At 35.3% G+C, this 27214-nt stretch overlaps 4 long non-coding RNA genes across 5 annotated transcripts; all 4 read left to right on the top strand.

Moving 5' to 3' along the window:
• The first annotated feature begins 1662 nt into the window (after positions 1 to 1662).
• On the top strand, positions 1663 to 4181 carry LOC126669332 (uncharacterized). Of its 2 annotated transcripts, none has more exons than XR_007638460.1 (2): positions 1663 to 1715; positions 4101 to 4181. It is a non-coding gene; the product is annotated as an uncharacterized LOC126669332 (long non-coding RNA). The 2 variants fall into 2 exon arrangements; XR_007638461.2 differs by lacking the exon at positions 1663 to 1715 and adding an exon at positions 2798 to 2879.
• Positions 4182 to 8465: 4284 nt separating this feature from the next.
• On the top strand, positions 8466 to 11295 carry LOC130014572 (uncharacterized). Its single transcript, XR_007638451.1, has 3 exons — positions 8466 to 8651; positions 9908 to 9993; positions 11215 to 11295. It is a non-coding gene; the product is annotated as an uncharacterized LOC130014572 (long non-coding RNA).
• Positions 11296 to 15578: 4283 nt separating this feature from the next.
• Positions 15579 to 18408, top strand: LOC126669331 (uncharacterized). The gene is made up of 3 exons (XR_007638449.1): positions 15579 to 15764; positions 17021 to 17106; positions 18328 to 18408. It is a non-coding gene; the product is annotated as an uncharacterized LOC126669331 (long non-coding RNA).
• A 4307-nt stretch (positions 18409 to 22715) lies between these two features.
• On the top strand, positions 22716 to 25523 carry LOC130014591 (uncharacterized). Its single transcript, XR_007638447.2, has 3 exons — positions 22716 to 22878; positions 24136 to 24221; positions 25443 to 25523. It is a non-coding gene; the product is annotated as an uncharacterized LOC130014591 (long non-coding RNA).
• The last annotated feature ends 1691 nt before the right edge of the window (positions 25524 to 27214 follow it).

The following is a 27214-nucleotide window of genomic DNA, read 5'->3' as shown; positions in this document are numbered from 1 at the left end:
GGGATGTTCTAGTCAGTACAAAAGGTATTCCTAGTACGACTAGTTGACGACTCCTTTCGAGTTTGTACCAACACGGTTTCCATGAGTCCGAGTGAATTGGACTCATGGCCCTTTCCGCTATAAAATATCATATTATTATTATTTTTATCAATATATATATATATATTATCAAAATATATAAATATAATAATATTATAAACTCATACTTACCACTATATATTTATTATAAATTGAAAATAAATTACTTATAATTTTTATTATCATTTATATTTTATTTTATTTTATTAAATTTGGAGAATTTAATATATTTTTTTAAATATATTGCTAAAGTATGTTATATTGCAAGATAAAAGGGTCGATCAGTAAAGTCAAACCTCAATGGGTATATATATGTATATTTTTAACTATCGGTCAACGTCAAACATCTATGGGTCGATTAAGTGATAATTTAACGTAATGGTGTTTTAGTATTATATCACAAAATTTAGGAATGTTTTAGTATAATTTTACAGTCTAACTAATGTAAGATGTCAAATTTTTGAGAGTTCAAAGTAATAATCTCGTTAATATATTCATTTATTGTAATAACTGAAATTTTTGAGGTATTACGTGTAGTGCCACGAGGCATAATCGTAAAGATTAAGAACGAGAATATCAGATTAGGATTGGATAATAAGGACTTAGACCGAAGAAGGTCTATTGGAATTATCGTAAAATAAGAATTTACCTGGAAAATTATTATGCGATAAATTGAATTTAATCGGGATAAAAAGGAAGTAAAATAAAATGAGTTGGAAAGCCAGAGCTAATAATATTCACGGCAAGGTCCGTGAAATATTATTAATAAATGATCGTCAAAGTTTCGTAAGTATACGAAATCGTTTTAGAAGAAAGTTTGACAATTAATTAAGAATAAGGGCGAAAGTGTAAATTAACCACTTCAAGCACTAAAATGGACTTTTAACCACAAACTTCCGGAGGAAGTTGTGTTTTACTCTAATTTCTCAAGATAAGAAAATAATATCGATAAAGTGGTTATCGATAGTCATTAATATGAAAATTGGACGAAAAAGTGAGAAAAAGTGCAAGTTAGCTCAAAATGGAAACTTGAGCGTTTTTGGCCAAAATTGCCAAAATACATTATTGGAAAGTGATATTTTAAGGTATGAGACTAATGTTATTTATTTGGAAAATAAATAATACGGAATTTATCGAGAATCGAATGATTAAAGGATTAGTGGACTAAATTGGACGAAAGAAAAGTTATGGATTAAGAAATGAGGAGGTGGCAACTTTAAGGGCTTAAGTAAACTTTAGCCAACAACTTATAGGATAAGTCAAGGAATTAATGTCCCATGTTCAGCTCATTCTCTCAAAATTAAAAAGAAATAGAAAGAAAGAAAGAAAAAGATGGAGAAGATGAGAGAAAGGGGAAAATGGAGCATTCAACTTCAAATCGAGCTACGGAGCTCGTTTCTCGACCAAATTTGATGATTTCGGTGGCTATGGATTCGGGATTCAAGCCTTTACTCAAGGTAAGCATCAATTCACGATTTTTATGGCTAATTTTGGACGAATTTTGATGAATTGTGGGCTGTTATTTTCGGCAATTAGGAGATCATGGTGTATGATGATTAGGAGCTATGATTATGGAATTTTTAATGGTTGTTCATGGAGGAATTCATTCAGCCAAAGGGTTATACCATCAAACAAAGGTATAAATTCATAATTTTAGACTTTTGGTAATGAATTGATTGAATTGAGTGGAGTTTTGGTTAAGTTTAAAGTTGGATTTTCTGGTTTGGTGTTGAATTGATGCTGTCTACAACTAGAATTTTTCGAAACACTTAGAAATGTTTGTTTGAGCTGGAATTTTTATATGTTCTGAGTATATGAGTTAAGTTGGTGTATAAAAATTTCAGAATTTTTCATAATTTGGATATTGAGATAAAAATTAAATAGCACCTAGTGCTCTGTTTGTAAATTGTGTAAGGCTGCTGCTGTAAGTTAATTATTTGAGGACCTTAAACACATTAGTTTGGCCTAATTTTTGGTATGCACTTAGAAATATATGTTATATAAGTGAAATAAAATTTTCAGAGAAAAATATGGCCATTTGATAGGTTAATTGAATAAATCTTTTGCTATAGTCGGTGTAGGCAGCCGTGCTATGCACAACGATGGTTATGCCGATACGTATATTTGCATAGACAAGTAGAAAAATGGTTTGAAATGAATTGAATAATTTGTTAAGAGATGGCTTGATCGAGGTGTCTAAATTATGTTGAGGTTATAATTCGGTATCAATAGGTTAGTCTTGTTGTGTATTAAGTTCCGAATTGAATTGACGTTTTGCATAAAACGTCTTGCAAACAGCGATATTGCAAAGGCAATATCTCGGGCTGTATGATTCCAAACTAAGTTCCGTTTTCTGGTACGGAAACTTTGGGATGTTAACTACAATTGTCTAGTTTTAATATTTCTCTAATTCTGCCTCTAAGATGGTCATCTGAGGCAAAACATTTTTGTGTGCAGTCTGAACTGTTATTCTGGACAGCTTGAGGTTTTAACTTCGAAGCTTGTTTTCGACACCTTCGAGTGCATTTCATGGTCCGAGACCTAAACAAAAGTTGTAGGCGACGTTCTAAACTATAAGAATGTCACTTTTGTTTAGAGGTCGGATTATTTTAGATAAGCGTTTTGATAGCCAAAGTGAGCTACAAAACAACCTTTAAATAAAAAAAATTGGAAATGAGAATTGTTATTTATTGCGCTATTATCGTAATTGCGTAGATTCGACGAGGCGATTATCGACGGAGTTCAAAGTTCTTGAATCGAGATTAACGCTTTGCTTGATTAGAGTAAATGGATAGCAAGTGGTGAGTACACTTTAAATTACTCGTCAATATTCATAAAGCCGCGTATTTTCATACGAAAGGCTATATGAATATTTATATATTTGAAATATATGTTTGCAAATGTACTACGTATATATGTTTTGAAATACCTGTTTTGTTATTTTCATAATAACATAAATAAACAAAGAGAATATACTTATTTAAATACCGGGGAAGGGTAAAGCTATACAATATGAAATCGAACATCGAATAAATTACAAGTATCGAATCAAATATGAATAAGGAAATATAGTACATTCCGATATGTACTATCAAACATAATAAATACCCATACGTGCGTGTGATAGATGTATGCGTGTAGATTGTAATGTGCATGCCATGGTCCACAAAGGATCAATATAACAGAACGAAAAATACAAAATCAATTAGTAAACGTAAAACGAGAATTGTACTATGGTACACCCAATAATAAGAACTGAGATACAAGGTTAAACTCGGTAGAATTATCCCGGGACCTGTATCTCATCCATTCTCGATAAGAGTCCTTGGGACTCATACGAAATAAAAAGTAAGTGTGATACATCGAGAATCAATACGAAACAAGATCGAGACACTATGTGAACAAACACTCCTATTAAATGTCAATAGGAATCATATGAATCGACAATTAAGTTCAAAAGACCTGCAGGGTGCAGAGTCCGAATGTAGACACGAAGGTAACTCGGTTGAACTATCTCGGGACCCGTGTCTAAGGAGTAACTCGGTTCAATTATCTCGGGACTCCTATCGATCGTTTGGGATTGAGAAATGGTACAAGTAACTCGGTTGAATTATCTCGGGACTGTACCATATGGTTGAAGGTAACTCGGTTGAACTATCTCGGGACCCAACCATAAGGATCAAGTCACAAGAGACTTGCCAATGATTTAATTCGACTTAGAATCATGATGATATAAACTAAGATTTAAGATTCTGTTGAAAACTAATGCAACAAAACGAGAAAGAAAAATATCAACACCATAACAAGAAATCGAAGATGCCAAATACGTATAAACTATAAGTTTATGAAATAAACAAAGATTTATGAAGGAAAGTAAATAAAGTATGCAATGTGATTTCAAAAGAGTATTTTCTATATATAAAATGGGTTTTCAAATGTTTTAACCCTTTATGTGATATTGCGTGTAATTTGGTGAACTCACTCAGTTTTATACTGACCCCGTTGCTCCTCCCATTTTTCAGGGATGGTATGATATGATTTGAAGAGTTAAGCTTCCGAAGTTTTAATTCTCGGAAGTCATTTGTATAAGAAGAAAAAGAAGGTTTTCATTCTAGCGGTCCGCAGTAGTCTAGATATTTTAACTAGAATTTTGTATAACGCGTTTTTAACTCTGATATTATTTGTAAACGGGGTCACATGTATTTTAATATATGAAATATGTTTTGATTTGCGAAAAAAAATTTACACAGGTTTTTAGGCTTGCTACGGGATTTGGAGCTACCACTCCCATTCCCTAGCGCCGATCGCGGCTCATAAATTTGGGTCGTGACAAAGTTGGTATCAGAGCAATGGTTTAGAATTCCTAGGCAATTGTTCTTTTATGATTGAAGTATAGGAAAGTGTCGATCAATATATAGGAACTACTGCGGATTATAGGGATTTCCAGTCATGTCTTTTGAACGTTATCAATGTTTTCATCGATTTTTTCAAACGTTTTACAAAGACATCCCCTCCTATACGTGCTATTAGGAGTCGAGTTAGAAGTGTGCATGAGCACAAATTGTGTTTTGTGTTTACTCGAGTAAGCAATACGCTTTCGAGTATCTATAGTCTGCGAAGAGTTATATACTCTCGAGACTCATATGATAAAAGAATATCGTTATGGACTATGATTGAATTAATTGATTTAATAGTATATGATTGATGAGATATGCGATGCGCTACTAAACACGATCACTCAGGAGAGTGATATGCTCACAGGTATGTACGCCTGTGATAATGTATGCGATACGTGACATGTGTGTTTATGAATGGTTATTATGGATAGAACTTGCGCTTATTGATTGGATGCTGTTTAATTTTGCTAAGTCTATAGTGAGTGGAATGCTCGCAAGACTTAAAGTACGCGACGCCACCGAGGAAAATCTAGGAAACACTGATTTTCTTTGGACTCGGTCAACATATATGCTTATAGCCACGATAGTGACGCGCGTAGAACATAGATATCATGATTATATGTTTTGATGTTTTGCTAAGTCTACAATGAGTAAGAACACTCAGAAGACTTGCAATACGAGAAGTAATCGTAGAAAGCCTAGAGGAAGGAGGTATCCCTAAGGATCCAACTTACGCGGATGACTGTTATTTGTGATGACTAGTATGTGCTATATTTTAAGGAATTCATCGTGATTCCTTTATATATATCCGCCATACTATGAACAAAGAATTGCTCGAGCACGTGTTGTTGCACAGTAAGTGCACGAGGCCCAAGGAGAAGCCAGAAGTAATGAAGGTCAATGTAACCTAATCCATTCGGCCGATAGAGGCCAGGGACGAGGCAAAGATCAAGAAGAACCTGGTATAGACATAGTGGAAATATATGGGCACCAGGAGTGCCGCAGCAACCCAATGTCAATATTAATCAGTTAACAACAGAAATAACTGATATAAGGAATTGTATGCCAATGATGGGGCAGTTGATACAAAGACAGTATCAACGTGAAGAGAGAAACACAAATAGAGATGGATATTAGCATACATGGAGTTATACCCCAAAAGGAGTCTGATGGATCAAAGGATACACTAGAGTTTCTAGAAAGAAGTGAAGAGTAAGATATTAACAGCAAGTATAACCCAAGGGTTAGTGTTACAGTAGATAGTAACCCAAAGGACGAATCGCAATAAGGTGAATAGTGAGAATATAATAAGAAGAAAAGCAATGTCCAAAGGGAACTAATGTGAATACGTGTTAGGGGCCAATAAGGTGGCAAAGAGGATTCGAACAAGATAGTGATCAATAGGATTATGATATCGTGAAGATTATAAAGGATGTTAGTAAGTGCCATAAGAATTAGCAAACTTCTCTGCACGAGTAAGAAGATAGATAAGAGTAAATGAAAGGGAGTTGGTTAACAGACCCGAGAGTCAATAATCAAGATAAGTGATAGGCGTGGAAGTAAAGAAACTGCTAAAGGCAGCATATGGTAAGAAAGGTTGAATAAATTGAGAAACTCATCGGGAATAAATAAACGAAGTGTATCACATAGACCAGAAGATATGATGAAGGTTAATGAGAGGAATATAACAGGAGACGCAAAAAAAAAAAAAAAAAATAATAACGACAAAAGTGAAAAGACCGAAAGGCGATGCAGCCAGACTCATAAGAACGATAGACAAGGGAAAGTAGCCAAGGATGCTAGAAACTATTCGTCCGTCTTTGGAACAAAGAATTTCCAACCTTGCAAATCCCATGTGCCCGCAACGCGGCAGAAGTCACTTGGGTAAAGGTCAAGCTATAATCAATGTATGCAATTGGTGTGGACAACAAGGTCACTATGATAAGGAATACTCGCAGTCCGTGTAAGTGGAATACCACAGATGACGCGAATCAACTGTCTCCTAAAAGACGTAGTTCTCACGATGTGTTCTGGTTAAATACAATCAAATAGATTGCGTAGTTGAAGAAAACATCGTGAAGTCCGAACGTTAGAAGCTCAATAACGATTAAACCTTTCGAGATAGTCTAGTATAGACACGAACGTTTAGAACGTACTCTTCAAACGACGTTTGAACGAGACGAGTGGAACCACATCTTTTCATGTGCAAAAGATGTATATAGATTACGAACGGCAAAACAACAAACGATAAGAACGAATAGAAATACAGAGTCTGATGTCGAAAGAAACTTACGTAAAACCGTTTTATGAAAAGAGAAGTATTTGATTGAAATGAAATGTTTTGAAAAGACATAATTGTGCCCGGACACGAATCATAAAAACATTGCATTGACACGAATAGAATTGCATCACTACATCCATATTGCATTCACTAGTAGGACATGCATCATATACATTGTGTGTCTGAAAAGAAAAGAGGAGTGTCATTGCAACTCTTGTGATGAGAGAAGTCATCACACCGGTGCACAATTATGACATGATTTGAGAAATGAAAGGTATCATGGTTTTAAGCGGATAAGTTTTTAAACGTAAGTAAGCTCAGACAGGGACTCTGTATATAGAGGCATAGGACAAGACTGATCATCTTGTTAGGCCTATATGAAAACATACGTATGTAACACGACAAGTATATAGAACGACGAGTAGTGTAATGCGAATCGCAACGTATTGAGATTTGAATTGCAAATCTCTAAGGTGGTCTTGTATATTAAATACAAGAACAACGACGCTACTTTACAAACATGTAAAGTGACAGCGGACGTGTTTAAATTCGAAGCACGTTTACCTCTAGGACGAGGAAATCGAACATAGAAGTTAGTTACGTTAGGAGATATGAACCCTACGAACAAACATATGTTGTTCAGAAAGGTCGAATAAAGAGAATTGATTCATAATAGTTATGAATCAAGAAGTAACAAGATGGTTAGGATTGTTAGTATAAGGAGTTACTCGATACGTATATCGAGGTACTTTTATTTAAGGATGGTAATAGATGGGAGACCGTATAAACCTAACTGTAAAGTCAACAGTTAGGGAATGATTAATTATGGCATCGCAGCGGAAGTGTGGAAAAAAAAACGATAAGTTATGAATAAAGATTGGTTAAGTAATATAAGAAGATTATGAAAATTCGAGGACGAATTTTTATAAGGGGGGAAGATTGTAATAACTGAAATTTTTGAGGTATTACGTGTAGTGCCACGAGGCATAATCGTAAAGATTAAGAACGAGAATATCAGATTAGGATTGGATAATAAGGACTTAGACCGAAGAAGGTCTATTGGAATTATCGTAAAATAAGAATTTACCTGGAAAATTATTATGCGATAAATTGAATTTAATCGGGACAAAAAGGAAGTAAAATAAAATGAGTTGGAAAGCCAGAGCTAATAATATTCAGGGCAAGGTCCGTGAAATATTATTAATAAATGATCGTCAAAGTTTCGTAAGTATACGAAATCGTTTTAGAAGAAAGTTTGACAATTAATTAAGAATAAGGGCGAAAGTGTAAATTAACCACTTCAAGCACTAAAATGGACTTTTAACCACAAACTTCCGGAGGAAGTTGTGTTTTACTCTAATTTCTCAAGATAAGAAAATAATATCGATAAAGTGGTTATCGATAGTCATTAATATGAAAATTGGACGAAAAAGTGAGAAAAAGTGCAAGTTAGCTCAAAATGGAAACTTGAGCGTTTTTGGCCAAAATTGCCAAAATACATTATTGGAAAGTGATATTTTAAGGTATGAGACTAATGTTATTTATTTGGAAAATAAATAATACGGAATTTATCGAGAATCGAATGATTAAAGGATTAGTGGACTAAATTGGACGAAAGAAAAGTTATGGATTAAGAAATGAGGAGGTGGCAACTTTAAGGGCTTAAGTAAACTTTAGCCAACAACTTATAGGATAAGTCAAGGAATTAATGTCCCATGTTCAGCTCATTCTCTCAAAATTAAAAAGAAATAGAAAGAAAGAAAGAAAAAGATGGAGAAGATGAGAGAAAGGGGAAAATGGAGCATTCAACTTCAAATCGAGCTACGGAGCTCGTTTCTCGACCAAATTTGATGATTTCGGTGGCTATGGATTCGGGATTCAAGCCTTTACTCAAGGTAAGCATCAATTCACGATTTTTATGGCTAATTTTGGACGAATTTTGATGAATTGTGGGCTGTTATTTTCGGCAATTAGGAGATCATGGTGTATGATGATTAGGAGCTATGATTATGGAATTTTTAATGGTTGTTCATGGAGGAATTCATTCAGCCAAAGGGTTATACCATCAAACAAAGGTATAAATTCATAATTTTAGACTTTTGGTAATGAATTGATTGAATTGAGTGGAGTTTTGGTTAAGTTTAAAGTTGGATTTTCTGGTTTGGTGTTGAATTGATGCTGTCTACAACTAGAATTTTTCGAAACACTTAGAAATGTTTGTTTGAGCTGGAATTTTTATATGTTCTGAGTATATGAGTTAAGTTGGTGTATAAAAATTTCAGAATTTTTCATAATTTGGATATTGAGATAAAAATTAAATAGCACCTAGTGCTCTGTTTGTAAATTGTGTAAGGCTGCTGCTGTAAGTTAATTATTTGAGGACCTTAAACACATTAGTTTGGCCTAATTTTTGGTATGCACTTAGAAATATATGTTATATAAGTGAAATAAAATTTTCAGAGAAAAATATGGCCATTTGATAGGTTAATTGAATAAATCTTTGGCTATAGTCGGTGTAGGCAGCCGTGCTATGCACAACGATGGTTATGCCGATACGTATATTTGCATAGACAAGTAGAAAAATGGTTTGAAATGAATTGAATAATTTGTTAAGAGATGGCTTGATCGAGGTGTCTAAATTATGTTGAGGTTATAATTCGGTATCAATAGGTTAGTCTTGTTGTGTATCAAGTTCCGAATTGAATTGACGTTTTGCATAAAACGTCTTGCAAACAGCGATATTGCAAAGGCAATATCTCGGGCTGTATGATTCCAAACTAAGTTCCGTTTTCTGGTACGGAAACTTTGGGATGTTAACTACAATTGTCTAGTTTTAATATTTCTCTAATTCTGCCTCTAAGATGGTCATCTGAGGTAAAACATTTTTGTGTGCAGTCTGAACTGTTATTCTGGACAGCTTGAGGTTTTAACTTCGAAGCTTGTTTTCGACACCTTCGAGTGCATTTCATGGTCCGAGACCTAAACAAAAGTTGTAGGCGACGTTCTAAACTATAAGAATGTCACTTTTGTTTAGAGGTCGGATTATTTTAGATAAGCGTTTTGATAGCCAAAGTGAGCTACAAAACAACCTTTAAATAGAAAATTGGAGATGAGAATTGTTATTTATTGCGCTATTATCGTAATTGCGTAGATTCGACGAGGCGACTATCGACGGAGTTCAAAGTTCTTGAATCGAGATTAACGCTTTGCTTGATTAGAGTAAATGGATAGCAAGTGGTGAGTACACTTTAAATTACTCGTCAATATTCATAAAGCAGCGTATTTTCATACGAAAGGCTATATGAATATTTATATATTTGAAATATATGTTTGCAAATGTACTACGTATATATGTTTTGAAATACCTGTTTTGTTATTTTCATAATAACATAAATAAACAAAGAGAATATACTTATTTAAATACCGGGGAAGGGTAAAGCTATACAATATGAAATCGAACATCGAATAAATTACAAGTATCGAATCAAATATGAATAAGGAAATATAGTACATTCCGATATGTACTATCAAACATAATAAATACCCATACGTGCGTGTGATAGATGTATGCGTGTAGATTGTAATGTGCATGCCATGGTCCACAAAGGATCAATATAACAGAACGAAAAATACAAAATCAATTAGTAAACGTAAAACGAGAATTGTACTATGGTACACCCAATAATAAGAACTGAGATACAAGGTTAAACTCGGTAGAATTATCCCGGGACCTGTATCTCATCCATTCTCGATAAGAGTCCTTGGGACTCATACGAAATAAAAAGTAAGTGTGATACATCGAGAATCAATACGAAACAAGATCGAGACACTATGTGAACAAACACTCCTATTAAATGTCAATAGGAATCATATGAATCGACAATTAAGTTCAAAAGACCTGCAGGGTGCAGAGTCCGAATGTAGACACGAAGGTAACTCGGTTGAACTATCTCGGGACCCGTGTCTAAGGAGTAACTCGGTTCAATTATCTCGGGACTCCTATCGATCGTTTGGGATTGAGAAATGGTACAAGTAACTCGGTTGAATTATCTCGGGACTGTACCATATGGTTGAAGGTAACTCGGTTGAACTATCTCGGGACCCAACCATAAGGATCAAGTCACAAAAGACTTGCCAATGATTTAATTCGACTTAGAATCATGATGTTATAAACTAAGATTTAAGATTCTGTTGAAAACTAATGCAACAAAACGAGAAAGAAAAATATCAACACCATAACAAGAAATCGAAGATGCCAAATACGTATAAACTATAAGTTTATGAAATAAACAAAGATTTATGAAGGAAAGTAAATAAAGTATGCAATGTGATTTCAAAAGAGTATTTTCTATATATAAAATGGGTTTTCAAATGTTTTAACCCTTTATGTGATATTGCGTGTAATTTGGTGAACTCACTCAGTTTTATACTGACCCCGTTGCTCCTCCCATTTTTCAGGGATGGTATGATATGATTTGAAGAGTTAAGCTTCCGAAGTTTTAATTCTCGGAAGTCATTTGTATAAGAAGAAAAAGAAGGTTTTCATTCTAGCGGTCCGCAGTAGTCTAGATATTTTAACTAGAATTTTGTATAACGCGTTTTTAACTCTGATATTATTTGTAAACGGGGTCACATGTATTTTAATATATGAAATATGTTTTGATTTGCGAAAAAAAATTTACACAGGTTTTTAGGCTTGCTACGGGATTTGGAGCTACCACTCCCATTCCCTAGCGCCGATCGCGGCTCATAAATTTGGGTCGTGACAAAGTTGGTATCAGAGCAATGGTTTAGAATTCCTAGGCAATTGTTCTTTTATGATTGAAGTATAGGAAAGTGTCGATCAATATATAGGAACTACTGCGGATTATAGGGATTTCCAGTCATGTCTTTTGAACGTTATCAATGTTTTCATCGATTTTTTCAAACGTTTTACAAAGACATCCCCTCCTATACGTGCTATTAGGAGTCGAGTTAGAAGTGTGCATGAGCACAAATTGTGTTTTGTGTTTACTCGAGTAAGCAATACGCTTTCGAGTATCTATAGTCTGCGAAGAGTTATATACTCTCGAGACTCATATGATAAAAGAATATCGTTATGGACTATGATTGAATTAATTGATTTAATAGTATATGATTGATGAGATATGCGATGCGCTACTAAACACGATCACTCAGGAGAGTGATATGCTCACAGGTATGTACGCCTGTGATAATGTATGCGATACGTGACATGTGTGTTTATGAATGGTTATTATGGATAGAACTTGCGCTTATTGATTGGATGCTGTTTAATTTTGCTAAGTCTATAGTGAGTGGAATGCTCGCAAGACTTAAAGTACGCGACGCCACCGAGGAAAATCTAGGAAACACTGATTTTCTTTGGACTCGGTCAACATATATGCTTATAGCCACGATAGTGACGCGCGTAGAACATAGATATCATGATTATATGTTTTGATGTTTTGCTAAGTCTACAATGAGTAAGAACACTCAGAAGACTTGCAATACGAGAAGTAATCGTAGAAAGCCTAGAGGAAGGAGGTATCCCTAAGGATCCAACTTACGCGGATGACTGTTATTTGTGATGACTAGTATGTGCTATATTTTAAGGAATTCATCGTGATTCCTTTATATATATCCGCCATACTATGAACAAAGAATTGCTCGAGCACGTGTTGTTGCACAGTAAGTGCACGAGGCCCAAGGAGAAGCCAGAAGTAATGAAGGTCAATGTAACCTAATCCATTCGGCCGATAGAGGCCAGGGACGAGGCAAAGATCAAGAAGAACCTGGTATAGACATAGTGGAAATATATGGGCACCAGGAGTGCCGCAGCAACCCAATGTCAATATTAATCAGTTAACAACAGAAATAACTGATATAAGGAATTGTATGCCAATGATGGGGCAGTTGATACAAAGACAGTATCAACGTGAAGAGAGAAACACAAATAGAGATGGATATTAGCATACATGGAGTTATACCCCAAAAGGAGTCTGATGGATCAAAGGATACACTAGAGTTTCTAGAAAGAAGTGAAGAGTAAGATATTAACAGCAAGTATAACCCAAGGGTTAGTGTTACAGTAGATAGTAACCCAAAGGACGAATCGCAATAAGGTGAATAGTGAGAATATAATAAGAAGAAAAGCAATGTCCAAAGGGAACTAATGTGAATACGTGTTAGGGGCCAATAAGGTGGCAAAGAGGATTCGAACAAGATAGTGATCAATAGGATTATGATATCGTGAAGATTATAAAGGATGTTAGTAAGTGCCATAAGAATTAGCAAACTTCTCTGCACGAGTAAGAAGATAGATAAGAGTAAATGAAAGGGAGTTGGTTAACAGACCCGAGAGTCAATAATCAAGATAAGTGATAGGCGTGGAAGTAAAGAAACTGCTAAAGGCAGCATATGGTAAGAAAGGTTGAATAAATTGAGAAACTCATCGGGAATAAATAAACGAAGTGTATCACATAGACCAGAAGATATGATGAAGGTTAATGAGAGGAATATAACAGGAGACGCAAAAAAAAAAAAAAAAATAATAACGACAAAAGTGAAAAGACCGAAAGGCGATGCAGCCAGACTCATAAGAACGATAGACAAGGGAAAGTAGCCAAGGATGCTAGAAACTATTCGTCCGTCTTTGGAACAAAGAATTTCCAACCTTGCAAATCCCATGTGCCCGCAACGCGGCAGAAGTCACTTGGGTAAAGGTCAAGCTATAATCAATGTATGCAATTGGTGTGGACAACAAGGTCACTATGATAAGGAATACTCGCAGTCCGTGTAAGTGGAATACCACAGATGACGCGAATCAACTGTCTCCTAAAAGACGTAGTTCTCACGATGTGTTCTGGTTAAATACAATCAAATAGATTGCGTAGTTGAAGAAAACATCGTGAAGTCCGAACGTTAGAAGCTCAATAACGATTAAACCTTTCGAGATAGTCTAGTATAGACACGAACGTTTAGAACGTACTCTTCAAACGACGTTTGAACGAGACGAGTGGAACCACATCTTTTCATGTGCAAAAGATGTATATAGATTACGAACGGCAAAACAACAAACGATAAGAACGAATAGAAATACAGAGTCTGATGTCGAAAGAAACTTACGTAAAACCGTTTTATGAAAAGAGAAGTATTTGATTGAAATGAAATGTTTTGAAAAGACATAATTGTGCCCGGACACGAATCATAAAAACATTGCATTGACACGAATAGAATTGCATCACTACATCCATATTGCATTCACTAGTAGGACATGCATCATATACATTGTGTGTCTGAAAAGAAAAGAGGAGTGTCATTGCAACTCTTGTGATGAGAGAAGTCATCACACCGGTGCACAATTATGACATGATTTGAGAAATGAAAGGTATCATGGTTTTAAGCGGATAAGTTTTTAAACGTAAGTAAGCTCAGACAGGGACTCTGTATATAGAGGCATAGGACAAGACTGATCATCTTGTTAGGCCTATATGAAAACATACGTATGTAACACGACAAGTATATAGAACGACGAGTAGTGTAATGCGAATCGCAACGTATTGAGATTTGAATTGCAAATCTCTAAGGTGGTCTTGTATATTAAATACAAGAACAACGACGCTACTTTACAAACATGTAAAGTGACAGCGGACGTGTTTAAATTCGAAGCACGTTTACCTCTAGGACGAGGAAATCGAACATAGAAGTTAGTTACGTTAGGAGATATGAACCCTACGAACAAACATATGTTGTTCAGAAAGGTCGAATAAAGAGAATTGATTCATAATAGTTATGAATCAAGAAGTAACAAGATGGTTAGGATTGTTAGTATAAGGAGTTACTCGATACGTATATCGAGGTACTTTTATTTAAGGATGGTAATAGATGGGAGACCGTATAAACCTAACTGTAAAGTCAACAGTTAGGGAATGATTAATTATGGCATCGCAGCGGAAGTGTGGAAAAAAAAACGATAAGTTATGAATAAAGATTGGTTAAGTAATATAAGAAGATTATGAAAATTCGAGGACGAATTTTTATAAGGGGGGAAGATTGTAATAACCTAAATTTTTGAGGTATTACGTGTAGTGCCACGAGGCATAATCGTAAAGATTAAGAACGAGAATATCAGATTAGGATTGGATAATAAGGACTTAGACCGAAGAAGGTCTATTGGAATTATCGTAAAATAAGAATTTACCTGGAAAATTATTATGCGATAAATTGAATTTAATCGGGACAAAAAGGAAGTAAAATAAAATGAGTTGGAAAGCCAGAGCTAATAATATTCACGGCAAGGTCCGTGAAATATTATTAATAAATGATCGTCAAAGTTTCGTAAGTATACGAAATCGTTTTAGAAGAAAGTTTGACAATTAATTAAGAATAAGGGCGAAAGTGTAAATTAACCACTTCAAGCACTAAAATGGACTTTTAACCACAAACTTCCGGAGGAAGTTGTGTTTTACTCTAATTTCTCAAGATAAGAAAATAATATCGATAAAGTGGTTATCGATAGTCATTAATATGAAAATTGGACGAAAAAGTGAGAAAAAGTGCAAGTTAGCTCAAAATGGAAACTTGAGCGTTTTTGGCCAAAATTGCCAAAATACATTATTGGAAAGTGATATTTTAAGGTATGAGACTAATGTTATTTATTTGGAAAATAAATAATACGGAATTTATCGAGAATCGAATGATTAAAGGATTAGTGGACTAAATTGGACGAAAGAAAAGTTATGGATTAAGAAATGAGGAGGTGGCAACTTTAAGGGCTTAAGTAAACTTTAGCCAACAACTTATAGGATAAGTCAAGGAATTAATGTCCCATGTTCAGCTCATTCTCTCAAAATTAAAAAGAAATAGAAAGAAAGAAAGAAAAAGATGGAGAAGATGAGAGAAAGGGGAAAATGGAGCATTCAACTTCAAATCGAGCTACGGAGCTCGTTTCTCGACCAAATTTGATGATTTCGGTGGCTATGGATTCGGGATTCAAGCCTTTACTCAAGGTAAGCATCAATTCACGATTTTTATGGCTAATTTTGGACGAAGTTTGATGAATTGTGGGCTGTTATTTTCGGCAATTAGGAGATCATGGTGTATGATGATTAGGAGCTATGATTATGGAATTTTTAATGGTTGTTCATGGAGGAATTCATTCAGCCAAAGGGTTATACCATCAAACAAAGGTATAAATTCATAATTTTAGACTTTTGGTAATGAATTGATTGAATTGAGTGGAGTTTTGGTTAAGTTTAAAGTTGGATTTTCTGGTTTGGTGTTGAATTGATGCTGTCTACAACTAGAATTTTTCGAAACACTTAGAAATGTTTGTTTGAGCTGGAATTTTTATATGTTCTGAGTATATGAGTTAAGTTGGTGTATAAAAATTTCAGAATTTTTCATAATTTGGATATTGAGATAAAAATTAAATAGCACCTAGTGCTCTGTTTGTAAATTGTGTAAGGCTGCTGCTGTAAGTTAATTATTTGAGGACCTTAAACACATTAGTTTGGCCTAATTTTTGGTATGCACTTAGAAATATATGTTATATAAGTGAAATAAAATTTTCAGAGAAAAATATGGCCATTTGATAGGTTAATTGAATAAATCTTTGGCTATAGTCGGTGTAGGCAGCCGTGCTATGCACAACGATGGTTATGCCGATACGTATATTTGCATAGACAAGTAGAAAAATGGTTTGAAATGAATTGAATAATTTGTTAAGAGATGGCTTGATCGAGGTGTCTAAATTATGTTGAGGTTATAATTCGGTATCAATAGGTTAGTCTTGTTGTGTATTAAGTTCCGAATTGAATTGACGTTTTGCATAAAACGTCTTGCAAACAGCGATATTGCAAAGGCAATATCTCGGGCTGTATGATTCCAAACTAAGTTCCGTTTTCTGGTACGGAAACTTTGGGATGTTAACTACAATTGTCTAGTTTTAATATTTCTCTAATTCTGCCTCTAAGATGGTCATCTGAGGCAAAACATTTTTGTGTGCAGTCTGAACTGTTATTCTGGACAGCTTGAGGTTTTAACTTCGAAGCTTGTTTTCGACACCTTCGAGTGCATTTCATGGTCCGAGACCTAAACAAAAGTTGTAGGCGACGTTCTAAAATATAAGAATGTCACTTTTGTTTAGAGGTCGGATTATTTTAGATAAGCGTTTTGATAGCCAAAGTGAGCTACAAAACAACCTTTAAATAGAAAATTGGAGATGAGAATTGTTATTTATTGCGCTATTATCGTAATTGCGTAGATTCGACGAGGCGACTATCGACGGAGTTCAAAGTTCTTGAATCGAGATTAACGCTTTGCTTGATTAGAGTAAATGGATAGCAAGTGGTGAGTACACTTTAAATTACTCGTCAATATTCATAAAGCCGCGTATTTTCATACGAAAGGCTATATGAATATTTATATATTTGAAATATATGTTTGCAAATGTACTACGTATATATGTTTTGAAATACCTGTTTTGTTATTTTCATAATAACATAAATAAACAAAGAGAATATACTTATTTAAATACCGGGGAAGGGTAAAGCTATACAATATGAAATCGAACATCGAATAAATTACAAGTATCGAATCAAATATGAATAAGGAAATATAGTACATTCCGATATGTACTATCAAACATAATAAATACCCATACGTGCGTGTGATAGATGTATGCGTGTAGATTGTAATGTGCATGCCATGGTCCACAAAGGATCAATATAACAGAACGAAAAATACAAAATCAATTAGTAAACGTAAAACGAGAATTGTACTATGGTACACCCAATAATAAGAACTGAGATACAAGGTTAAACTCGGTAGAATTATCCCGGGACCTGTATCTCATCCATTCTCGATAAGAGTCCTTGGGACTCATACGAAATAAAAAGTAAGTGTGATACATCGAGAATCAATACGAAACAAGATCGAGACACTATGTGAACAAACACTCCTATTAAATGTCAATAGGAATCATATGAATCGACAATTAAGTTCAAAAGACCTGCAGGGTGCAGAGTCCGAATGTAGACACGAAGGTAACTCGGTTGAACTATCTCGGGACCCGTGTCTAAGGAGTAACTCGGTTCAATTATCTCGGGACTCCTATCGATCGTTTGGGATTGAGAAATGGTACAAGTAACTCGGTTGAATTATCTCGGGACTGTACCATATGGTTGAAGGTAACTCGGTTGAACTATCTCGGGACCCAACCATAAGGATCAAGTCACAAAAGACTTGCCAATGATTTAATTCGACTTAGAATCATGATGATATAAACTAAGATTTAAGATTCTGTTGAAAACTAATGCAACAAAACGAGAAAGAAAAATATCAACACCATAACAAGAAATCGAAGATGCCAAATACGTATAAACTATAAGTTTATGAAATAAACAAAGATTTATGAAGGAAAGTAAATAAAGTATGCAATGTGATTTCAAAAGAGTATTTTCTATATATAAAATGGGTTTTCAAATGTTTTAACCCTTTATGTGATATTGCGTGTAATTTGGTGAACTCACTCAGTTTTATACTGACCCCGTTGCTCCTCCCATTTTTCAGGGATGGTATGATATGATTTGAAGAGTTAAGCTTCCGAAGTTTTAATTCTCGGAAGTCATTTGTATAAGAAGAAAAAGAAGGTTTTCATTCTAGCGGTCCGCAGTAGTCTAGATATTTTAACTAGAATTTTGTATAACGCGTTTTTAACTCTGATATTATTTGTAAACGGGGTCACATGTATTTTAATATATGAAATATGTTTTGATTTGCGAAAAAAAATTTACACAGGTTTTTAGGCTTGCTACGGGATTTGGAGCTACCACTCCCATTCCCTAGCGCCGATCGCGGCTCATAAATTTGGGTCGTGACAAAGTTGGTATCAGAGCAATGGTTTAGAATTCCTAGGCAATTGTTCTTTTATGATTGAAGTATAGGAAAGTGTCGATCAATATATAGGAACTACTGCGGATTATAGGGATTTCCAGTCATGTCTTTTGAACGTTATCAATGTTTTCATCGATTTTTTCAAACGTTTTACAAAGACATCCCCTCCTATACGTGCTATTAGGAGTCGAGTTAGAAGTGTGCATGAGCACAAATTGTGTTTTGTGTTTACTCGAGTAAGCAATACGCTTTCGAGTATCTATAGTCTGCGAAGAGTTATATACTCTCGAGACTCATATGATAAAAGAATATCGTTATGGACTATGATTGAATTAATTGATTTAATAGTATATGATTGATGAGATATGCGATGCGCTACTAAACACGATCACTCAGGAGAGTGATATGCTCACAGGTATGTACGCCTGTGATAATGTATGCGATACGTGACATGTGTGTTTATGAATGGTTATTATGGATAGAACTTGCGCTTATTGATTGGATGCTGTTTAATTTTGCTAAGTCTATAGTGAGTGGAATGCTCGCAAGACTTAAAGTACGCGACGCCACCGAGGAAAATCTAGGAAACACTGATTTTCTTTGGACTCGGTCAACATATATGCTTATAGCCACGATAGTGACGCGCGTAGAACATAGATATCATGATTATATGTTTTGATGTTTTGCTAAGTCTACAATGAGTAAGAACACTCAGAAGACTTGCAATACGAGAAGTAATCGTAGAAAGCCTAGAGGAAGGAGGTATCCCTAAGGATCCAACTTACGCGGATGACTGTTATTTGTGATGACTAGTATGTGCTATATTTTAAGGAATTCATCGTGATTCCTTTATATATATCCGCCATACTATGAACAAAGAATTGCTCGAGCACGTGTTGTTGCACAGTAAGTGCACGAGGCCCAAGGAGAAGCCAGAAGTAATGAAGGTCAATGTAACCTAATCCATTCGGCCGATAGAGGCCAGGGACGAGGCAAAGATCAAGAAGAACCTGGTATAGACATAGTGGAAATATATGGGCACCAGGAGTGCCGCAGCAACCCAATGTCAATATTAATCAGTTAACAACAGAAATAACTGATATAAGGAATTGTATGCCAATGATGGGGCAGTTGATACAAAGACAGTATCAACGTGAAGAGAGAAACACAAATAGAGATGGATATTAGCATACATGGAGTTATACCCCAAAAGGAGTCTGATGGATCAAAGGATACACTAGAGTTTCTAGAAAGAAGTGAAGAGTAAGATATTAACAGCAAGTATAACCCAAGGGTTAGTGTTACAGTAGATAGTAACCCAAAGGACGAATCGCAATAAGGTGAATAGTGAGAATATAATAAGAAGAAAAGCAATGTCCAAAGGGAACTAATGTGAATACGTGTTAGGGGCCAATAAGGTGGCAAAGAGGATTCGAACAAGATAGTGATCAATAGGATTATGATATCGTGAAGATTATAAAGGATGTTAGTAAGTGCCATAAGAATTAGCAAACTTCTCTGCACGAGTAAGAAGATAGATAAGAGTAAATGAAAGGGAGTTGGTTAACAGACCCGAGAGTCAATAATCAAGATAAGTGATAGGCGTGGAAGTAAAGAAACTGCTAAAGGCAGCATATGGTAAGAAAGGTTGAATAAATTGAGAAACTCATCGGGAATAAATAAACGAAGTGTATCACATAGACCAGAAGATATGATGAAGGTTAATGAGAGGAATATAACAGGAGACGCAAAAAAAAAAAAAAAAATAATAACGACAAAAGTGAAAAGACCGAAAGGCGATGCAGCCAGACTCATAAGAACGATAGACAAGGGAAAGTAGCCAAGGATGCTAGAAACTATTCGTCCGTCTTTGGAACAAAGAATTTCCAACCTTGCAAATCCCATGTGCCCGCAACGCGGCAGAAGTCACTTGGGTAAAGGTCAAGCTATAATCAATGTATGCAATTGGTGTGGACAACAAGGTCACTATGATAAGGAATACTCGCAGTCCGTGTAAGTGGAATACCACAGATGACGCGAATCAACTGTCTCCTAAAAGACGTAGTTCTCACGATGTGTTCTGGTTAAATACAATCAAATAGATTGCGTAGTTGAAGAAAACATCGTGAAGTCCGAACGTTAGAAGCTCAATAACGATTAAACCTTTCGAGATAGTCTAGTATAGACACGAACGTTTAGAACGTACTCTTCAAACGACGTTTGAACGAGACGAGTGGAACCACATCTTTTCATGTGCAAAAGATGTATATAGATTACGAACGGCAAAACAACAAACGATAAGAACGAATAGAAATACAGAGTCTGATGTCGAAAGAAACTTACGTAAAACCGTTTTATGAAAAGAGAAGTATTTGATTGAAATGAAATGTTTTGAAAAGACATAATTGTGCCCGGACACGAATCATAAAAACATTGCATTGACACGAATAGAATTGCATCACTACATCCATATTGCATTCACTAGTAGGACATGCATCATATACATTGTGTGTCTGAAAAGAAAAGAGGAGTGTCATTGCAACTCTTGTGATGAGAGAAGTCATCACACCGGTGCACAATTATGACATGATTTGAGAAATGAAAGGTATCATGGTTTTAAGCGGATAAGTTTTTAAACGTAAGTAAGCTCAGACAGGGACTCTGTATATAGAGGCATAGGACAAGACTGATCATCTTGTTAGGCCTATATGAAAACATACGTATGTAACACGACAAGTATATAGAACGACGAGTAGTGTAATGCGAATCGCAACGTATTGAGATTTGAATTGCAAATCTCTAAGGTGGTCTTGTATATTAAATACAAGAACAACGACGCTACTTTACAAACATGTAAAGTGACAGCGGACGTGTTTAAATTCGAAGCACGTTTACCTCTAGGACGAGGAAATCGAACATAGAAGTTAGTTACGTTAGGAGATATGAACCCTACGAACAAACATATGTTGTTCAGAAAGGTCGAATAAAGAGAATTGATTCATAATAGTTATGAATCAAGAAGTAACAAGATGGTTAGGATTGTTAGTATAAGGAGTTACTCGATACGTATATCGAGGTACTTTTATTTAAGGATGGTAATAGATGGGAGACCGTATAAACCTAACTGTAAAGTCAACAGTTAGGGAATGATTAATTATGGCATCGCAGCGGAAGTGTGGAAAAAAAAAACGATAAGTTATGAATAAAGATTGGTTAAGTAATATAAGAAGATTATGAAAATTCGAGGACGAATTTTTATAAGGGGGGAAGATTGTAATAACTGAAATTTTTGAGGTATTACGTGTAGTGCCACGAGGCATAATCGTAAAGATTAAGAACGAGAATATCAGATTAGGATTGGATAATAAGGACTTAGACCGAAGAAGGTCTATTGGAATTATCGTAAAATAAGAATTTACCTGGAAAATTATTATGCGATAAATTGAATTTAATCGGGACAAAAAGGAAGTAAAATAAAATGAGTTGGAAAGCCAGAGCTAATAATATTCACGGCAAGGTCCGTGAAATATTATTAATAAATGATCGTCAAAGTTTCGTAAGTATACGAAATCGTTTTAGAAGAAAGTTTGACAATTAATTAAGAATAAGGGCGAAAGTGTAAATTAACCACTTCAAGCACTAAAATGGACTTTTAACCACAAACTTCCGGAGGAAGTTGTGTTTTACTCTAATTTCTCAAGATAAGAAAATAATATCGATAAAGTGGTTATCGATAGTCATTAATATGAAAATTGGACGAAAAAGTGAGAAAAAGTGCAAGTTAGCTCAAAATGGAAACTTGAGCGTTTTTGGCCAAAATTGCCAAAATACATTATTGGAAAGTGATATTTTAAGGTATGAGACTAATGTTATTTATTTGGAAAATAAATAATACGGAATTTATCGAGAATCGAATGATTAAAGGATTAGTGGACTAAATTGGACGAAAGAAAAGTTATGGATTAAGAAATGAGGAGGTGGCAACTTTAAGGGCTTAAGTAAACTTTAGCCAACAACTTATAGGCTAAGTCAAGGAATTAATGTCCCATGTTCATTTCATTCTCTCAAAATTAAAAAGAAATAGAAAGAAAGAAAGAAAAAGATGGAGAAGATGAGAGAAAGGGGAAAATGGAGCATTCAACTTCAAATCGAGCTACGGAGCTCGTTTCTCGACCAAATTTGATGATTTCGGTGGCTATGGATTCGGGATTCAAGCCTTTACTCAAGGTAAGCATCAATTCACGATTTTTATGGCTAATTTTGGACGAATTTTGATGAATTGTGGGCTGTTATTTTCGGCAATTAGGAGATCATGGTGTATGATGATTAGGAGCTATGATTATGGAATTTTTGATGGTTGTTCATGGAGGAATTCATTCAGCCAAAGGGTTATACCATCAAACAAAGGTATAAATTCATAATTTTAGACTTTTGGTAATGAATTGATTGAATTGAGTGGAGTTTTGGTTAAGTTTAAAGTTGGATTTTCTGGTTTGGTGTTGAATTGATGCTGTCTACAACTAGAATTTTTCGAAACACTTAGAAATGTTTTTTTGAGCTGGAATTTTTATATGTTCTGAGTATATGAGTTAAGTTGGTGTATAAAAAATTTCAGAATTTTTCATAATTTGGATATTGAGATAAAAATTAAATAGCACCTAGTGCTCTGTTTATAAATTGTGTAAGGCTGCTGCTGTAAGTTAATTATTTGAGGACCTTAAACACATTAGTTTGGCCTAATTTTTGGTATGCACTTAGAAATATATGTTATATAAGTGACATAAAATTTTCAGAGAAAAATATGGCCATTTGATAGGTTAATTGAATAAATCTTTGGCTATAGTCGGTGTAGGCAGCCGTGCTATGCACAACGATGGTTATGCCGATACGTATATTTGCATAGACAAGTAGAAAAATGGTTTGAAATGAATTGAATAATTTGTTAAGAGATGGCTTGATCGAGGTGTCTGAATTATGTTGAGGTTATAATTCGGTATCAATAGGTTAGTCTTGTTGTGTATCAAGTTCCGAATTGAATTGACGTTTTGCATAAAACGTCTTGCAAACAGCGATATTGCAAAGGCAATATCTCGGGCTGTATGATTCCAAACTAAGTTCCGTTTTCTGGTACGGAAACTTTGGGATGTTAACTACAATTGTCTAGTTTTAATATTTCTCTAATTCTGCCTCTAAGATGGTCATCTGAGGCAAAACATTTTTGTGTGCAGTCTGAACTGTTATTCTGGACAGCTTGAGGTTTTAACTTCGAAGCTTGTTTTCGACACCTTCGAGTGCATTTCATGGTCCGAGACCTAAACAAAAGTTGTAGGCGACGTTCTAAACTATAAGAATGTCACTTTTGTTTAGAGGTCGGATTATTTTAGATAAGCGTTTTGATAGCCAAAGTGAGCTACAAAACAACCTTTAAATAGAAAATTGGAGATGAGAATTGTTATTTATTGCGCTATTATCGTAATTGCGTAGATTCGACGAGGCGACTATCGACGGAGTTCAAAGTTCTTGAATCGAGATTAACGCTTTGCTTGATTAGAGTAAATGGATAGCAAGTGGTGAGTACACTTTAAATTACTCGTCAATATTCATAAAGCCGCGTATTTTCATACGAAAGGCTATATGAATATTTATATATTTGAAATATATGTTTGCAAATGTACTACGTATATATGTTTTGAAATACCTGTTTTGTTATTTTCATAATAACATAAATAAACAAAGAGAATATACTTATTTAAATACCGGGGAAGGGTAAAGCTATACAATATGAAATCGAACATCGAATAAATTACAAGTATCGAATCAAATATGAATAAGGAAATATAGTACATTCTGATATGTACTATCAAACATAATAAATACCCATACGTGCGTGTGATAGATGTATGCGTGTAGATTGTAATGTGCATGCCATGGTCCACAAAGGATCAATATAACAGAACGAAAAATACAAAATCAATTAGTAAACGTAAAACGAGAATTGTACTATGGTACACCCAATAATAAGAACTGAGATACAAGGTTAAACTCGGTAGAATTATCCCGGGACCTGTATCTCATCCATTCTCGATAAGAGTCCTTGGGACTCATACGAAATAAAAAGTAAGTGTGATACATCGAGAATCAATACGAAACAAGATCGAGACACTATGTGAACAAACACTCCTATTAAATGTCAATAGGAATCATATGAATCGACAATTAAGTTCAAAAGACCTGCAGGGTGCAGAGTCCGAATGTAGACACGAAGGTAACTCGGTTGAACTATCTCGGGACCCGTGTCTAAGGAGTAACTCGGTTCAATTATCTCGGGACTCCTATCGATCGTTTGGGATTGAGAAATGGTACAAGTAACTCGGTTGAATTATCTCGGGACTGTACCATATGGTTGAAGGTAACTCGGTTGAACTATCTCGGGACCCAACCATAAGGATCAAGTCACAAGAGACTTGCCAATGATTTAATTCGACTTAGAATCATGATGATATAAACTAAGATTTAAGATTCTGTTGAAAACTAATGCAACAAAACGAGAAAGAAAAATATCAACACCATAACAAGAAATCGAAGATGCCAAATACGTATAAACTATAAGTTTATGAAATAAACAAAGATTTATGAAGGAAAGTAAATAAAGTATGCAATGTGATTTCAAAAGAGTATTTTCTATATATAAAATGGGTTTTCAAATGTTTTAACCCTTTATGTGATATTGCGTGTAATTTGGTGAACTCACTCAGTTTTATACTGACCCCGTTGCTCCTCCCATTTTTCAGGGATGGTATGATATGATTTGAAGAGTTAAGCTTCCGAAGTTTTAATTCTCGGAAGTCATTTGTATAAGAAGAAAAAGAAGGTTTTCATTCTAGCGGTCCGCAGTAGTCTAGATATTTTAACTAGAATTTTGTATAACGCGTTTTTAACTCTGATATTATTTGTAAACGGGGTCACATGTATTTTAATATATGAAATATGTTTTGATTTGCGAAAAAAAATTTACACAGGTTTTTAGGCTTGCTACGGGATTTGGAGCTACCACTCCCATTCCCTAGCGCCGGTCGCGGCTCATAAATTTGGGTCGTGACATTTATTTCCTTTATATAAATAATAAAATACTTTTAATTGCATTACTAATTAAGTATCTCAAAAGTACATGTCAATAACTGATGGATACCGAATCCTATTCTACTTATAATGGAGCCGAGTCGCAGGAGATCTATTCTCAGACGACACCAGACTCCCGCCCAAAGGGCTGAATCAAGATAAACCAGTGGCCGAATCCACAGGATCCGCCTTGACTGGAACACAACATCATCCAACAAGATAAAGACAGAATCCCTGAGGACTTGGACAAAGCGCGTCGACCCTGAGATTCGGATAGATTACCAGATCTACTCTATAATCTCAATGTATCTTTCCTATTTGGATACAAACTCCAACTTAAGAAGATAACTTCAACTTAGGAAGACGAGACTATTTAAGAAGACGTTCTTAAATAGGACTTCTGTCTGAATAAGGAAGGATACTCCTAATCAGGGTCAAACCCTACAAAGTAGGATTCCTTTTCCTACTACATTCATATACTCAAAAACGCTGCTCAAAGCTCAATACTAACTTTAGCATCAGAGAGTTTATCGGAAAACCACCGTTCGGTAAGTCATCTACACTGTTTTGCAGGTTAATCCACCGGATCAGAAGGCAGACTCCATGAATTGGCGCCGTCTTTGGGAAATTCTTAACAACTTCAAACGGAAGGGGCTTTTCTAAACTCAAAAAAAACATTCATTAAGAAAGATGACTTCTGATGGATCAAACCTCAAATTCAGGAATAGCAGGACACGCTACCCGCCGGAAAAGAAACAAAAAACGTCATTCGAATCGCCTTCACTGGTATTTTTTGATGACAAAGACTTCGGAAGAATATCAGAAGCCCATAACGAGGCTCTAGTGGTTTCTATGACCATTGAACATAGGGATATTGAAAGAGTTTTCATCGATGAAGGGAGCTCAATTAATTTGATGACGAGAAAGACCTATGAAAGCTTGGGGAGAGTCCTAGCAGAACTAAAAAGGAATGCAACTCCAGTTACTGGATTTGGAGGATCGCCCAATAAACCAATGCGGACAATCATTCTTGATGTCAAATTAGGAAGGGAGAGAAGAAGCGAGGAGCTACCAACGCGATTTAGCATCATTGACGTTGACCTGCCTTACAACGCCATCTTGGGGAGGCCTTTTCCCCATGATTCGGCAGCAATAACGAGCATAAAAGCTCTAACAATGAAGATACCTATAAGGAAAGGAATTATTACGATACGAGGAGACCGAACCACTGCAAAAGATTGCTACGACAAAGCACTAAAAGAATCCCTTGAAACCATGCCGATCGAGGAAACTTTGAACCATGACATAGAAGAGAAGGAAACCGCCCCAGAAGGCGAGACGAGGAAATTGGAACTTGACGACGAAAAGAAAGTGAACCTGGGAGCCAACATCATATCAAAATCGGAGAAGAAATCACGACGATACTAAAAATGAACATCAGGAC

This window comes from Mercurialis annua, linkage group LG2, assembly GCF_937616625.2.
Source record: "Mercurialis annua linkage group LG2, ddMerAnnu1.2, whole genome shotgun sequence".
In the NCBI taxonomy this organism is placed as follows: domain Eukaryota; kingdom Viridiplantae; phylum Streptophyta; class Magnoliopsida; order Malpighiales; family Euphorbiaceae; genus Mercurialis; species Mercurialis annua.
Note: the sequence above shows the minus strand (reverse complement) of the source record. Positions and strands in the feature narration are given on the sequence as shown.